Raw genomic sequence first — 19,698 nt, 5'->3', positions numbered from 1 at the left:
CATTATTTATGTGTATTTCGCATATCTATTTCAATACAAATTTTCTTTATTGTATGTGCCTTTTATATATTTATTTTGATGTAAATTTAATTATTTTATGTGTATTTTTGTATATATATTTTTAAACAAATATGCGTTATTATATGGGTATTTTGCATCTTTATTTTCATACAAATTTACATTATTTTATTGATTGTTTGTTTATTTATTTTGATACGATTTTACGTTTTTCTGTGTATTTTATATATATATTTTTAGACATATTTACATTATTTAATGTATATTTTGTAGATATATTTTCACAAATTTAATTATTTTTGTGTATTTATGTATATATTTTTATACAATTTTACATTATTTTATGTGTATTTTGTATATTTATATTTATACAAGTAAACATTCTTTTATTTATTTGTTTATTTATTTTGATACGAATTTACATTATTTTATGTGTATTTTGTATATATTTTTCTATGTATTTACATTATTTATGTGTATTTTGTATATATATTTTATAAAAATTTACGTTATTTTATGTGTATTCGTATATATTTTGAAACAAATTTCATTATTTTATATTTATTTTTCATATCTATTTCAATTAAAATTTACCTTATTGTATGTTCATTTTTTATATTTATTTTAATAAAAATTTTATTATTTTGTGTATTTGGTATATATATTTTTAAAAATGATATATTTAATGGGTATTTTGCATCTTTATTTTCATACAAATTTACATCATTTTATTAATATTCTGTGTATTTATTTTGATAGTATTTTACATTATTCTATTTGTGTTTTGTATATATATTTTTTATACATATTTACATTATTTAAAGTGTATTTTCTATATATATTTCATACAAATTTTCTTTATTTTAAGTGTATTTGTATATATATTTTTATTCAAATTTACATTATTTTATGTGTATTTTGTATATGTATTTCAATAGAAATTTACCTAATTTCATGTGTAATTTGTATATATATTTTATACAAATTCTTATTTATGTGTAATTTGTATATATATTTTATACAAATTTAAATTATTTTTTGTGTATTTTTGAATAGAGTTTTATACAAATTTACAATATTTTATGTGTATTTTGTATATCTATTTTCATACAAATACACATTCTTTTATTGATATTTTGTTTATTTATTTTCATGCGAATTTACATTATTAAATGTGTATTGTGTATATATATTTTTATACGTATTTACGTCGTTTTATGTGTATTTTGTATATATATTTCTATAGAAATATACGTTATTTTATGTGTATTCGTATATATATTTTGAAACAAATATACATTGTTTTATGTGCATTTTGCATATTTTTTCAATACAAATTTACCTTATTGTACGTGCATTTTGTATATTAATTTTAATACAAATTTAGATATTCTATGTGTATTTCTGTATATGTATTTTTATAAAAATATGCTTTATTTTATGGGTATTTTGCATCTTTATTTTCATACAAAATTACATTATTTTATTAATATTCTATGTATATTTTGTATATCTATTTTATACCAATGTACGTTATTTTATGTGAATTTGTTTTCATTTCATACAAATTTACATTATTTTATGTGAGTTTTGTACATGTATTTAAATACAAATTTAACTAATTATATGTGTATTTTGTATATCTATTTTCATACAAATTGAAATTAATTGTGTGTATTTTTGTATATATTTTTATTCAAATTTTCGTAATTTTATGTGTATTTTGTATATTTATTTTCCTACAAATATACGTATATATATATAATATATATATATATATATATATATATATATATATATATATATATATATATATATATATATATATATATATATATATATATATATATATATATATATATATATATATATATATATATATATATATATATATATATATATATATATATATATATATATATATATATATATATATATATACTTATTTACATAATTTTATATGTATTTTGAATATATATTTTCATAGAAATTTACTCTATGTGTATATGTATAGAAAATACACATGAAATAATCTACATTCGTATCGAAATAAATGAACAAAATACCGATAAAATAATGTAATTTTGAATGAAGATATATATAGAAAATACACATAAAATAACGTAAATACAAATAAATATATACACATAAAATGATTTGAATTTGAATGAAAATATATATAAAAATTTATAATGAAATATATATACAAAATACACATAAAATAATGTAGATTTGTTTCAAAATATATATACGAATACACATAAAATAGCGTAGATTTCTATAGAGATATATATACAAAATACACATGAAATGTTGTAAATACGTATAAAAATATATATACAAAATACACATTAAATAATGTAAATTCGTGTCAAAATAAATCATTAAAATATCAATAAAAGAATGTGTATTTGTATGAAAATACATATACAAAATACACATAAAATAACGTAAATTTGTATAAAACTATATATAAAAATACACAAAAATAAGTTAAATTTGTATGAAAATAAATATACAAAATATACATAAAATTAGTTAAATTTGTAAAGAAATACATATACAAAATACACATAAAATAATGTCAATTTGAATGAAAATATATAAACAAATACACTTAAATTAACATAAATTTGTATAAAATATATATAAAAAATACTCATTAAATAATGTAAATATGAATAAAAAATATATATACAAAACACAAATAGAATAATGTAAAATCGTATTAAAATAAATACACAAAATGTAAATAAAATAATGTAAATTTGTATGAAAATAAAGATGCAAAATACACATAAAAAACGCATTTTTTATAAATATACAAAATATTTATAAAACATATAATGAACATAAAAATATTTATACAAAATACACATTAAATAATATAAATTCGCGTCAAAGTAAATAAACAAAATGTCAATAAAAGAATGTGTATTTGTATGAAAATAAATATACAAAATACACATAAGATAACATAAATTTGTATAAAACTATATACAAAAATACACAAAAATAATTTAAATTTGTATGAAATACAATTACATAAAATTAGGTAAATTTGTATTGAAATACATATACAAAATACACATCAGATACTGTAAATTTGAATGAAAATACATAAACAAATACACTTAAAATAAGGTAAATTTGTATAAAAAAATATATACAAAACACAAATAGAATAATGTAAAATCGTATCAAAATAAATACACAGAATATTAATAAAATAATGTAAATTTGTATGAAAATAAAGAAGCAAAATACCCATAAAATAACGCTTTTTTTTTAAATATATATACAAAAATACACATAAAAAAATTTATTTGTATTAAAATAAATATACAAAATACACATACAATAAGGTAAATCTATATTGAAATAGATATGCAAAATACATATAAAACAATGTAAATTTGTTTCAAAATATATATACGAATACACATAAAATAAAGTAGATTTGTATAAAAATATATATACAAAATACACGTAAAATGAAGTAAATACGTATAAAAAAATGTATACAAAATACACATAAATTAATGTAAATTCGTATCAAAATAAATAAACAAAATACAAATAAAAGAATGTGTATTTGTATAAATATAAATATACAAAATACACATAAAATAACGTAAATTTGTATAAAACTATATACAAAAATACACAGAAGTAATTAAATTCGTAAGAAAATAGATATACAAAATACAGATAAAATAAGCTAAATTTGAATTGAAATGTATATACAAAATACATAAAATAATGTAAATTTTTATCAAAATATTTATAAAAATACATATAATAATGTAAATTTGTTTAAAAATATATAAACAAAATACATATTAAGTAATGTAAATACGTATAAAAAATATGTACAAAATACACATATAATCATGTAATTCGTATCAAACTAAATAAACAAAATAGCAATAAAATAATTTAAATTTGTATGAGAAAACATATACAAATACATATAAAATAACGCTAATTTTTATAAAAATATATGTCCAAAAATAAACGTAAAATAAATTAACTTTGGATAAAAATATATATACAAAACACACATTAAATAATGTAAATGCGTACATAAAATAACCTAAATGTGTATAAAACTATATACAAAAATACACAAAAATAATTTAGATTTGTATGAAAAGAAATATACAAAATACACATAAAATTCGGTTAATTTCTATTGAAATACATATACAAAATACACATAAAATAATGTAAATTTGAAAGAAAATATATAAACCAACACACATATAATAACGGAAATTTGTATGAAATATATATACAAAATACACATTAAATAATGTAAATATGTATAAAAAAAATATATACAAAACACAAATAGAATAATGTAAAATCGTATCAAAATATATACACAGAATATTAATAAAATAATGTAAATTTGTTTGAAAATTAAGATGCAAAATACCTATAAAATAACGCATTTTTTTAAAAAATTATTGATACCGAAATACACATAAAATATTTGAATTTGTATCAAAATAAATATACAAAATGCACATACAATAAGGTAAATTTATATTGAAATAGATATGCAAAATACATATAAAATAATGTAAATTTGTTTCAAAATATATATGCGAATACACATAAAATAACGTAAATTTCTATAAAAATACATATACAAAATACACATAAAATTAAGTAAATACGTATAAAAAAATGTACACAAAATACACATAAAATAATGTAAATTCGTATGAACATAAATAAACAATACAGCAATAAAAGAATGTGTATTTGTATAAATATAAATATACAAAATGAACATAAAATAACGTAAATTTATATAAAACTATACATAAAATAACGCAAATTTCTATAAAAATATTTGTACAAAAATGAACATAAAATAAATTTGCATAAAAATATATATACAAAACACACATTAGATAATGTAAATGAGTATAAAAATATGAATACAAAATACCTATGAAATAATCTAAATTCGTATCGAATTAAATTAAGAAATACCAATAAAATAATGTAATTTTGGATGAAAATATATATACAAAATACACATAAAATAACCTAAATACAAATACAAATATACACATCAAATAATTTAAAATTCAATGAAATAAATATACAAAATAAACATAAAATAAGGTAAATTTGTAATTAAATATATGAAAAAATACACATAAAATAATATAAATTTGTATGAAAATATATATACAAATACACATTAAATAATATGAATTTGTATAAAATTTGTATCAAAATATATACGAATACACACAATAAAATAACGTAATTTTTTTATGAAAATGTTTATACAAAATACACATAAAATAATGTAAATTTGTATAAAAATATATAAACAAATACACATAAAATAATGTAAATTTGGATAAAATATATATACAAAATAAACCTTAATAATGTAAATATGTATAAAAGATATATACAAAATACACATAGAATAATGTTAAATCGTATCAAAATAAATAAAGAGAATATCAATAAAATAATGTAAATTTGTATGAAAATAAAGCTGCAAAATATCCATATAATAACGCATATTTGCAGAAAAATATATATACAAAAATACATATAAAATAATTAAATTTGTATTAAAATAAATATACAAAATGCACGTACAATAAAGAAAATTTGTTTTGAAATAGATATGCAAAATACACATCAATAACGTAAATTTGTATCAAAATATATATACGAATACTCATAAAATAGAGTAAATTTCTTTGAAAATATACATACAAAATAGATATACAAAATACACATATAACGAGTTAAATTTGTATTTAAATACATGTACAAAAAACACATAAAATAATGTAGATTTGTATGAAATGAAAACAAATACATTTTATATAAAATATATATACAAAACACACATAGAATAATGTAAAATCATACCAAATAAATACACAGAATATCAATAAAATAATGTAAATTTGTATGAAAATAAAGATGCAAAATACCCATAAAATAAAGCATATTTTTATAGAAATACATACACAAAAATACACATAGATTAATCAAATTTGTATTAATATTAATATACAAAATGCACATACAATAATGTAAATTTTATTGAAAAAATATGCAAAATACACATAAAACAATGTAAATTTGTTTCAAAATATTTATACGAATACACATAAAATAACGTAGATTTCTATAGAAATATATATACAAAATACACTTGAAATAATGTAAATAATTATAAAAATATATATACAAAATACACATTAAATAATGTTAATTCGTGTCAAAATAAATAAAAAAAATATCATGAAAAGAATGTGTATTTGTATGAAAATAGATATACAAAATACACATAAAATAACCTAAATTTGTATAAAACTATATACAAAAATAAACAAAAATAGTTTAAACTTGTATGAAAATAAATATACAAAAAACATAAAATTAGGTAAATTTGTATTAAAATACATATACAAAATACACATAAAATAATGTAAATTTGAATGAAAATATATAAACATATAGACTTAAAATAACGTAGATTTGTATCAAATATATATACAAAAAACAAATTAAATAATGTAAATATGTATAAAAAATATATACAAAACACAAATAAAATAATGTAAAATCGTATCAAAATAAATACAGAAAATATTAATAAAATAATGTAAATTTGTATGAAAATTAAGATTCAAAATACCCATGTCATGTGTATTCATATACATATTTTGAAACAAATTTACATTTTGCATATCTATTTTTGTGTATTCTGTATTTATTTTTGTTATACATAGAATAAAGTAAAATCGTATCAAAATAAGTACACAGAATATCAATAAAATAGTTTAAATTTGTATGAAAACAAAGATGCAAAATACCCATAAGATAAAGCATTTTTTTTTTAAATACATATACAAAAATACACATAGAATAATTAAATTTGTATTAAAATTAATATACAAAATGAACACATACAATAAGGTAAATTTGTATTGAAAAAAAAACGCAAAATACAAATAAAACATTGTAAATTTGTTTCAAAATATATATACGAATACACATAAAATAACGTAGATTTCTATAGAAATATATATACAAAATACACATGAAATTATGTAAATACGTATAAAAATATATATATAAAATACATATTAAGTAATGTAAATTCGTGTCAAAATAAATAAACAAAATATCATGAAAAGAATGTGTATTTGTATGAAAATAAATAATAGATAATAAATTTGTATGAAATATATATGGAAGATATACATTAAATAATGTAAATATGTATAAAAAATATATATTCAAAAAACAAATAGAATAATGTAAGATCGTATCAAAATAAATACACCGAATATTAATAAAATAATGTAAATTTGTATGAAAATAAAGATGCAAAATTCCCATCAAATAGCGCATTTCTTATAAAAATATATATACCAAAATACACATAAAATATTTAAATTTGTATTGAAATAAATATATAAAATGCACATACAATAAGGTAAACTTCTATTGAAAGAGATATGCAAAAATACATATAAAACAAAGTAAATTTGTTTCAAAATATATATACGAATACACATAAAATAACGTAGATTTCAATAAAAATATATATACAAAATACATATAAAATTAGGTAAATACGTATAAAAAAATGTAAACAAATAAAAATAAATAAAATAATATAAATTCGATAAAAAAAAAATACCAATAAAAGATTGTGTATTTGTATAAATATAAATGTACAAAATACACATACAAAATAAACATAAAATAAGGTAAATTTGTAATGAAATATATGTAGAAAATACACATAAAATAATGTAAATTTATATGAAAATATATATACAACTACACATAAAATACCATGAATTTGTATAAAATTATATATTTAAAATAAATATTAAATAATGTAAATGCGTATAAAAATATATATAAAAAGTACATATAAAATAATGTAAATTCGTATCAATATAAATCAACAAAATACCAATAAAATAATATATATTTGAATGAAAATAGATTTACAAAATACACATAACATAACTAAAATTTGTATTGAAATATATACAAAAATACATAAAAATAATTTGAGTTTGTATGAAAATAGATATTCAAAATACATATAAAACTAGGTAAATTTCTTTTGAAATATAAATACAAAATACCCATAAAATATTGTAAATTTGTGTCAGAATATATAAACAAATACACATAAAATAACGTAAATTTGTTTGAAAAATATATACAAAATACACATAGAATAATGTCAAATCGTATCAAAATGAATGAGCAGAATATCAATAAAATAACGTAAATTTGTATGAAAATAAAGATGCAAAATACCCATAAAATAAAGCATATTTTTATAAAAATACATATACAAAAATACACATAGAATAATTAAATTTGTATTATACAAAATGCATATACAATAAGGTAAAATTGTATTGAAAAAATATGCAAAATACACATAAAAGTGTAAATTTGTTTAAAAATCTATATACGAATACACATAATATAACGTAGATTTCTATAGAAATATATATACAAAATACACATGAAATGATGTAAATACGTATAAAAATATATAAACAAAATAAAAATTAAATAATTTAAATTCTCGTCAAAATAAATAAACAAAATATCAATAAAAGAATGTGTATTTGTATGAAAATAGATATACAAAATACTCATAAAATAACCTAAGTTTGTATAAAACTATATACAAAAATACACAAAAAATAATTTAAATTTGTATGAAAATAAATATACAAAATACACATAAAATTATTTTGTATATCTATTTTATACAAATGTGAATTTGTTTTCATTTCATACAAATTTACATTATTTTATGTGTATTTTGTACATGATTTTAAATATAAATTTAACTAATTACATATTTTTATAAAAATACATATACAAAAATACACATAGATTAATCAAATTTGTATTAAAATTAATATACAAAATGCACATACAATAAGGTAAATTTGTATTGAAAAAATATGCAAAATACACATAAAACAATGTAAATTTGTTTCAAAATATATATACGAATACACATAAAATAACGCAGATTTCTATAGAAATATATATACAAAATACACTTGAAATAATGTAAATACGTATAAAAATATATATACAAAATACACATTAAATAATGTTAATTCGTGTCAAAATAAATAAAAAAAATATCATGAAAAGAATGTGTATTTGTATGAAAAAAGATTTACAAAATACACATAAAATAACCTAAATTTGTATAAAACTATAAACAAAAATACACAAAAATAATTTAAACTTGTATGAAAATAAATATACAAAAAACATATAAAATTAGGTAAATTTGTATTGAAATACATATACAAAATACACATAACATAATGTAAATTTGAATGAAAATATATGAACATATAGACTTAAAATAACGTAAATTTGTATCAAATATATATCCAAAAAACACATTAAATAATGTAAATATGTATAAAAAAATATATACAAAACACAAATAAAATAATGTAAAATCGTATCAAAATAAATACAGAAAATATTAATAAAATAATGTAAATTTGTATGAAAATTAAGATGCAAAATACCCATAAAATAACGCATTTTTTATAAAAATATATATACGAAAAAACATAAAATATTTGATTTTGTATTAAAATAAATAGATATACAAAATACACATAAAATAAGCTAAATTAAATGAAAAATATATACAAAATACACATACAATAATGTAAAATCGTATCAAAATAAATACACAGAATATCAATAAAATAATGTAATTTTGTATGAAAATAAAGATGAAAAATACCCATAAAATAAAGCATATTTTTTTAAAAATACATATACAAAAATACACATTGAATAATTAAATTTGTATTAAAATTAATATACAAAATGCACGTACAATAAGGTAAATTTGTATTGAAAAAATATACAAAATGCACATTAAAGCGTGTATTTGTTTAAAAATCTATATACGAATACACATAAAAAAACGTAGATTTCTATAGAAATATATATACAAAATACACATGAAATGATGTAAATACGTATAAAAAAAATATATATATATATATATATATATATATATATATATATATATATATATATATATATATATATATATATATATATATATATATATATATATATATATATATATATATATATATATATATATATATATATATATATATATATATATATATATATATATATATATATATATATATATATATATATATATATATATATATATATATATATATATATATATATATAAAAAATACACAATAAATAATTTAAATTCTCGTAAAAAAAAAAAATATCAATAAAAGAATGTGTATTTGTATGAAAATAGATATACAAAATACTCATAAAATAACCTAAGTTTTTATAAAACTATATACAAAAATACACAAAAATAATTTAAATTTGTATGAAAATAAATATACAAAATACACATAAAATTAGTTAAATTTGTATTGAAATACATATACAAAATACACATAAAATAATGGAAATTTGAATGAAAATATATAAACATATACACTTAAAATAACGTAAATTTGTATCAAATATATATACAAAATGCTAATTAAATAATGTAAATATGTATAAAAAAATATATACAAAACACAAATAGAATAATGTAAAATCGTATCAAAATAAATACACAGAATATTAATTAAATAATGTAAATTTGGATGAAAATAAAGATGCAAAATAGCCATAAAATAATATATATACCAAAATACACATAAAATATTAAAATTTGTATTAAATTGAATATAAAAAATGCACATACTGTAAGGTAAATTTGCATTGAAATAGATATGCAAAATACATATAAAACAATGTAAATTTGTTTCAAAATATATATACGAATACACATAAAATAACATTGATTTCTATAAAAATATATACAAAATACACATAAAATCAAGTAAATACGAAAAAAAAAAATGAATACAAAATACAAATAAAAATCGTATCAAAATAAATAAACAAAATACCAGTAAAAGAATGTGTATTTGTATAAATATAAATATACAAAATACACATAAAATATCGTAAATTTGTATAAAACTATATACAAAAATAAACAGAACAAATACGCATTCTTTTATTTTTATTTTGTTTATTTATTTTGTTTCGAATTTATATTATTTCATGTGTATTTTGTTTACATTTTTTTATACGTATTTACCTAATTTTATTTGAATTTTGTATATGTATTTTTATAGAAATCTACGTTATTTTATGTGTATTCGTATATATATTTTGAAACAAATTTACAATTTTTTATATGTATTTTTGCATATCTCTTTCAACAGTTTACCTTATTGTATGTGCATTTTGTATATTTATTTCAAAACAAATTTAAATATTTTGTGTATTTTGGTATACATATTTTTATAAGAAATGCGCTATTTAATGGGAATTTTGCATCTTTATTTTCATACAAATTTACATTATTTTATTAATATTCGGTGTATTTATTTTGATACGATTTTACATTATTCTATTTGTTTTTTGTATATAATTTTTTTATACATATTTACATTATTTAATGTGTATCTTGCATATACAAATTTATTATCTATCATTTATTTTCATACAAATACACATTCTTTTCATGATATTTTTTTTATTTTTTTTGTCACGAATTTACATTACTTAATATGTATTTTATATATATATTTTTATACGTATTTACATAATTTCATGTGTATTTTGTATATATATTCCTATAGAAATCTTCGTTATTTTATGTGTATTCGTATATATATTTTGAAACAAATTTACATTGTTTTATTTGTATTTTGCGTTTTTTTTCAATACAAATTGACCTTTTTGTATGTGTGCATTTTGTATATTAATTTTAATACAAATTTAATTATTCTATGTGTATTTTTGTATATGTATTTAAAAAAAATGCTTTATCTTATGGGTATTTTGCATATTTATTTTCATACAAATTTAAATTATTTTATTGATATTCTGTGTACCTATTTTGATACGATTTTACATTATTCTATGTATAACAAAAATAAATACAGAATACACAAAAATAGATATGCAAAATACATATAAACAATGTAAATTTGTATCAAAATATACATATATACGAATACACATGAAATAAGGTAGATTTCTATAAAAATATATATACAAAATACACATAAAATTAAGTAAATACGTATAAACAATGTATACAAAATACACATAAAATAATTTAAATTAGTATCAAAATAAATAAACAAAATACCAATAAAAGAATGTGTATTTGTATAAATATATATATACAAAATACACATTAAATAATATAAATTTGTTTAAAACTATACAAAATACATATGAAATGATGTAAATACGTATAAAAATATTTATACAAAATACACAATAAATAATGTAAATTCGCGTCAAAATAAATAAACAAAATATCAATAAAAGAATGTGTATTTGTATGAAAATAGATATGCAAAATACACATAAAATACCCTAAATTTGTATCAAACTATATACAAAAATACACAAAAATATTTTAAATTTGTATGAAAATAAATATACAAAATACACATAAAATTAGGTAAATTTGTGTTGAAGTACATACACAAAATGCACATAAAATAATGTAAATCTGAATGAAAATACATAAACAAATACACTTAAAAAAAACGTGAATTTGTATAAAAAAATATGTACAAAACACAAATAGAATAATGTAAAATCGTATCAAAATAAATACACAGAATATTAATAAAATAATGTAAACTTATATGAAAATAAACAAGCAAAATACCCATAAAATAACGCAGTTTTTTATTTATAAAAATATATATACCAAACTACACATCAAAAAATTAAATTTGCATTAAAATAAATATACAAAAAACACATACAATAAGGTAAATTTATATTGAAATAGATATGCAAAATACATATAAAACAATGTAAATTTGTTTCAAAATATATGTATGAATACACATAAAATAACGAAGATTTCTATAAAAATATATATACAAAATACACATAAAATGAAGTAAATACGTATAAAAAAATGTATACAAAAAACACATAAAATAATGTAAATTCGTATCAAAATAAATAAACAAAATACCAATAAAAGAATGTGTATTTGTATAAATATAAATATACAAAATACACAAAAAATAACGTAAATTTATATAAAACTATATACAAAAATGCCCAGAAGTAGTTAAATTTGTATGAAAATATATACAAAATACACACAAAATAAGCTAAATTTTAATTGAAATATATATACAAAATACATGAAATTAAGTAAATTTATATCAAAATATTTACACAAATACACATATAATAACGTAAATTTGTATGAAAATATATAAACAAAACACACATTAAATAATGTAAATACGTATAAAAAAATATGTACAAAATACACATATAATCATGTAATTCGTATCAAAATAAATAAACAAAATACCAATAAAATAATATAAATTTGTATGAGTAAACGTGTGTGTTGCATATTTTTTCAATACAAATTTACCTTATTATATATATTATATTATTTACCTTATTATATATTTACCTTATTATATATTAATTTTAATACAAATTTAATTATTCGATGTGTATTTTTGTATCTGTATTTTTATAAACATATGCTTTATTTTTTGGGTATTTTGCATCTTTATTTTCATTCAAATTTACATTATTTTATAGATATTCTGCTCATTCAATTTGATAGGAATTGACATTATTCTATGTGTATTTTGTATATATTTTTCATACAAATTTACGTTATTTTTTATGTGTATTTGCTTATATATTTTGACACAAATTTACAATATTTTATGGGTATTTTGTATATACATTTCAAAAGAAATTTACCTAGTTTTATGTGTATTTTTATGTATTTTTGTATATATTTTAATACAAATTTTAGTAATGTTATGTGTATTTTGTAAATTTATTTTCATTCAAATATATATAATTTTATTGGTGTTTTGCTGATTTATATTGATACGAATTTACATTATTTTATTTGTACTTTGTATATATATTTTTATACGCTTTTACATTATTTAATATTTATTTTGAATATATATTTTTATACAAATTCATGGTATTTTATGTGTATTTGTATATATATTTTTATATAAATTTACATTATTTTATGTGTATTTTGTACATATATTTTTTTACAAATCTACCTTATTTTATGTTTATTTTGTATGTGTATTTTCTATATTTATATTTATCCAAATACATATTCTTTTATTGGTATTTTGTTTATTTATTTTCATACAAACTCAAATTATTTTTATGTATTTTTGTATATATTTTAATACAAATTTTAGTAATGTTATGTGTATTTTGTAAATTTATTTTCATTCAAATATATATAATTTTATTGGTGTTTTGCTGATTTATATTGATACGAATTTACATTATTTTATTTGTACTTTGTATATATATTTTTATACGCTTTTACATTATTTAATATTTATTTTGAATATATATTTTTATACAAATTCATGGTATTTTATGTGTATTTGTATATATATTTTTATATAAATTTACATTATTTTATGTGTATTTTGTACATATATTTTTTTACAAATCTACCTTATTTTATGTTTATTTTGTATGTGTATTTTCTATATTTATATTTATCCAAATACACATTCTTTTATTGGTATTTTGTTTATTTATTTTAATTCGAATTTACATTATTTGATGTGTATTTTGTATACATTTTTTTATACGTATTTACTTAATTTTATGTGTATTTTGTATATATATTTTTATAGAAATCTACGTTTTTTTATTTGTATTCGTATATATATTTTGAAGCAAATTTACATTGTTTTATATGTATTTTTGCATATCTCTTTCAATACAAATTTACCTTATTGTATGTGCATTTTGTATATTTATTTCAATGCAAATTTAAATATTTTATGTGTTTTTTGGTATATATATTTTTATAAGATTACGAAAATTTGAATAAAAATATATACAAAAAAACAAAAAAATAAATTTCAATTTGTATGAAAATAGATATACAAAATACACATAAAATTAGTTAAATTTGTATTTAAATACATGTACAAAATACATATAAAATAATGTAATTTTGTATGAAATGAAAACAAATTCACATAAAATTCGCGTCAAAATAAATAAACAAAATATCAATAAAAGAATGTGTATTTGTATGAAAATAGGTATACAAAATACACATAAAATAACCTAAATTTGTATCCAACTATAAACAAAAATAATTTTTTTTTTAAATTTGAATGGAAATAAATATACAAAATACACATAAAATTATGTAAATTTGTATTGAAATACACACAAAATACACATAAAATAATGTAAATTTGAATGAAAATACATAAACAAATACACTTAAAATAACGTAAATTTGTATAAAAAAATATGTAGAAAACACAAATAGAATAATGTAAAATCGTATCAAAATAAATACACAGAATATTAATAAAATAATGTAAATCTGTATGAAAATAAAGAAGCAAAATACCCATAAAATAACGCATTTATAAAAATATATATACCAAAATACACATCAAAAAATTATATTTGTATTAAAATAAATATACAAAAAACACATAGAATAAGGTAAATTTGTATTGAAATAGATATGCAAAATACATATAAAACAATGTAAATTTGTTTCAAAATATATATACGAATACACATAAAATAACGTAGATTTCTATAAAAATATATATACAAAATACACATAAAATGAAGTAAATACGTATAAGAAAATGTATACAAAATACACATAAAATAATGTAAATTTGTATCAAAATAAATAAACAAAATACCAATAAATGAATGTGTATTTGTATAAATATAAATATACAAAATACACATTAAATAACGTAAATTTGTATAAAACTATATACAAAAATACACAGAAGTTATTAAATTCGTATGAAATTAGATATACAAAATACAGATAAAATAAGCTAAATTTGAATTGAAATGTATATAAAAAATACATAAAATAATGTAAATTTGTATCAAAATATTTATAAAAATACATATAATAACGTAAATTTGTTTAAAAATATATAAACAAAATACACATTAAGTAATGTAAATACGTTTAAAAAATATGTACAAAATACACATATAATCATGTAATTCGAATCAAACTAAATCAACAAAATATCAATAAAATAATGTAAATTTGTATGAGAAAACATATACAAATACATAAAAAATAACGCTAATTTCCATAAAAATATACGTCCAAAAATGAACGTAAAATAAGGTAACTTTGGATAAAAATATATAAACAAAACACACATTAAATAATGTAAATGCGTACATAAAATAACCTAAATTTGTATGAAACTATATACAAAAATACACAAAAATAATTTAAATTTGTATGAAAAGAAATATACAAAATACACATAAAATTAGGTTAATTTGTATTGAAACACATATACAAAATACATATAAAATAATGTAAATTTGAAAGAAAATATATAAACAAATACACATATAATAACGTAAATTTGCATGAAATATATAATCAAAATACACATTAAATAATGTAAATATGTATAAAAAAAATATATACAAAACACAAATAGAATAATGTTAAATCGTATCAAAATATATACACAGAATATTAATAAAATAATGTAAATTTGTATGAAAATTAAGATGCAAAATACCTATAAAATAACGCATTTTTTATAAAAATATTGATACCAAAATAGACATAAAATATTTGAATTTGTATTAAAATATATATACAAAATACACATACAATAAGGTTAATTTGTATTTAAATAGATATGCAAAATACATATAAAATAATGTAAATTTGTTTTAAAATATATATACGAATACACATATAATAACGTAGATTTCTATAAAAATACATATACAAAATACACATAATATTAAGTAAATACGTATAAAAAAATGTATACAAAATAAACATAAAATAATGTAAATTCGTATAAATGTAAATAAACAATATACCAATAAAAGAATGTGTATTTGTATAAATATAAATATACAAAATGCACATAAAATAACGTAAATTTATATAAAACTATATACATAAAATAACGCAAATTTCTATAAAAATATATGTACAAATATGAACATAAAATAAATTTGCATAAAAATATATATACAAAACACACTTTAGATAATGTAAATGAGTATAAAAATATGTATACAAAATACCTATGAAATAATCTAAATTCGTATCGAGTTAAATTAAGAAAATATCAATAAAATAATAAACATAAAATAATTTATATTACTTTATGTGTATTCTTACATATATTTTATTACAAATTTACCTTATTTTATGTTTATTTTGTATATATATTTCATTCAATTTTAAATTATTTAATGTGTATATTTGTATTTGTATTTAGGTTATGTTATGTGTGTTTTCTATATATATTTTCATCCAAAATTACATTATTTTATTGTTATTTTCTTAATTTAACTCGATACGAATTTAGATTATTTCATAGGTATTTTGTATACATATTTTTATACTCATTTACATTATCTAATGTGTGTTTTGTATATATTTTTTTATGCGAACTAATTTTATGTGCATTTTTGTACATATATTTTTATAGAAACTTAAAACGTTATTTTATGTGTATTTTGTATATGTTTTCTCATACAAATTTACATTATTTAATAAGTTTTTTGTTTATTTATTTTGATACGAATGACTTGATTATTGGTGTATTTTGTAAATATTTTTTTATACGTATTTACATTATTTGATGTGTATTTTGTTTATATATTTGTTTTACAAATTTACGTTATTATATGTGTATTTGTTAAAAATATTTTGAAACGAATTTACTTTATTTTATGTATTTTTTTATATATATTTCAATTCAAATTTAGCTTATTTTGTGTGTATTTTGTAAATCTATTTTCATACAAATTTAATTCCTTCTGTGTATTTTTGTATATAGTTTTATACAAATTTACGTTATTTTATGTGCATTTTGTATATTTATATTTATACAAATACACATTCTCTTATTGGTATTTTGTTTATTTATATTTATACGAATTTACATTATTTTATGTGTATTTTGTATACATTTTTGATTCGTATTTACTTAATTTTATTTGTATTTTGTATATATATATATATATATATATATATATATATATATATATATATATATATATATATATAAATATATATATATATATATATATATATATATATATATATATATATATATATATATATATATATATATATATATATATATATATATTAGAAATCTACGTTATTTTATGTGTATTCGTATATATATTTTGAAACAAATTTACATTGTTTTATATGTTTTTTGCATATCTATTTCAATACAAATTTACCTTATTGTAAGTGTATTTTGTATATTTATCTTAATACAAATTCAAATATTTTATGTGTATTTTGGTATATATAATTTTATAAAAAAATGCGTTATTTTATAGGTATTTTGCATCTTAGTTTTCATACAAATGTACATTATTTTATTAATATTCTGTGTATATATTTTGATACGATTTTATATTATACTATTTGTGTTTTCTTTATATTTTTTTATACATATTTTCATTATTTAATGTGTATTTTTTATATATATTTTATACAAATTAACGTCATTTTAAGTGTATTTGTTTATATAATTTCATTCAAATTTACTTTATTTTAAGTGTATTTTGTATATGTATTTCAATACGAATTTACCTAATTTTATGTTTATTTTGTATATTTATTTTCATACAAATTTAAATTATTTTTGTCTTTTTTTGTGTATACATATAGATTAAATTTCTATGAAAATATATATTCAAAATATTTATAAAATTATGTAAATAAGTATAAATATATATATATATATATATATATATATATATATATATATATATATATATATATATATATATATATATATATATATATATATATATATATATATATATATATATATATATATATATATATATATATATATATATATATATATATATATATATATATATATATATATATCAAAAACACCTAAAAAATTAAAATTCGTATCAAAAGAAATAAAGAAAATTCCGATAAAAGAACGTATATTTGTAGGAAAATAAATGTACAAAATACACATAAAATTACGAAAATTTGAATAAAGGAATAAACAAAAAAACAAAAAAAATAGATTTCAATTTGTATGAAAATAGATATCCAAAATACACATATAATTAGTTAAATTTGTATTTAAATACATGTATATTTGATACAAATTTACGTAATTTTAAGTCTATGTTTATATATTTTCATTCAAATTTTGCTTATTTTATGTGTATTTTGTATATCTATTTATTTTAATACAAAATCAAATATTTTATGTTTTTTCGTTTATATATTTTTATAAAAAATGCATTATTTTATGGGGATTTTACATCTTAATTTTCAAACAAATTTACATTATTTTATTAATATTTTCTGTATTTATTTTGATACGATTTTACATTATTTTATTTGTGTTTTGTATATATTTTTTTATACATATTTACATTATATAATGTGTTTTTTGAATATATATTTTAAACAAATTTACGTTATTTTAAGTCTATATGTTTATATATTTTCAT

Source organism: Eriocheir sinensis, unplaced genomic scaffold (assembly GCF_024679095.1).
Source record: "Eriocheir sinensis breed Jianghai 21 unplaced genomic scaffold, ASM2467909v1 Scaffold140, whole genome shotgun sequence".
NCBI classification, from domain to species: domain Eukaryota; kingdom Metazoa; phylum Arthropoda; class Malacostraca; order Decapoda; family Varunidae; genus Eriocheir; species Eriocheir sinensis.
The sequence above is the reverse complement of the archived record's forward strand: the minus strand, read 5'-3'. Positions refer to the sequence as shown.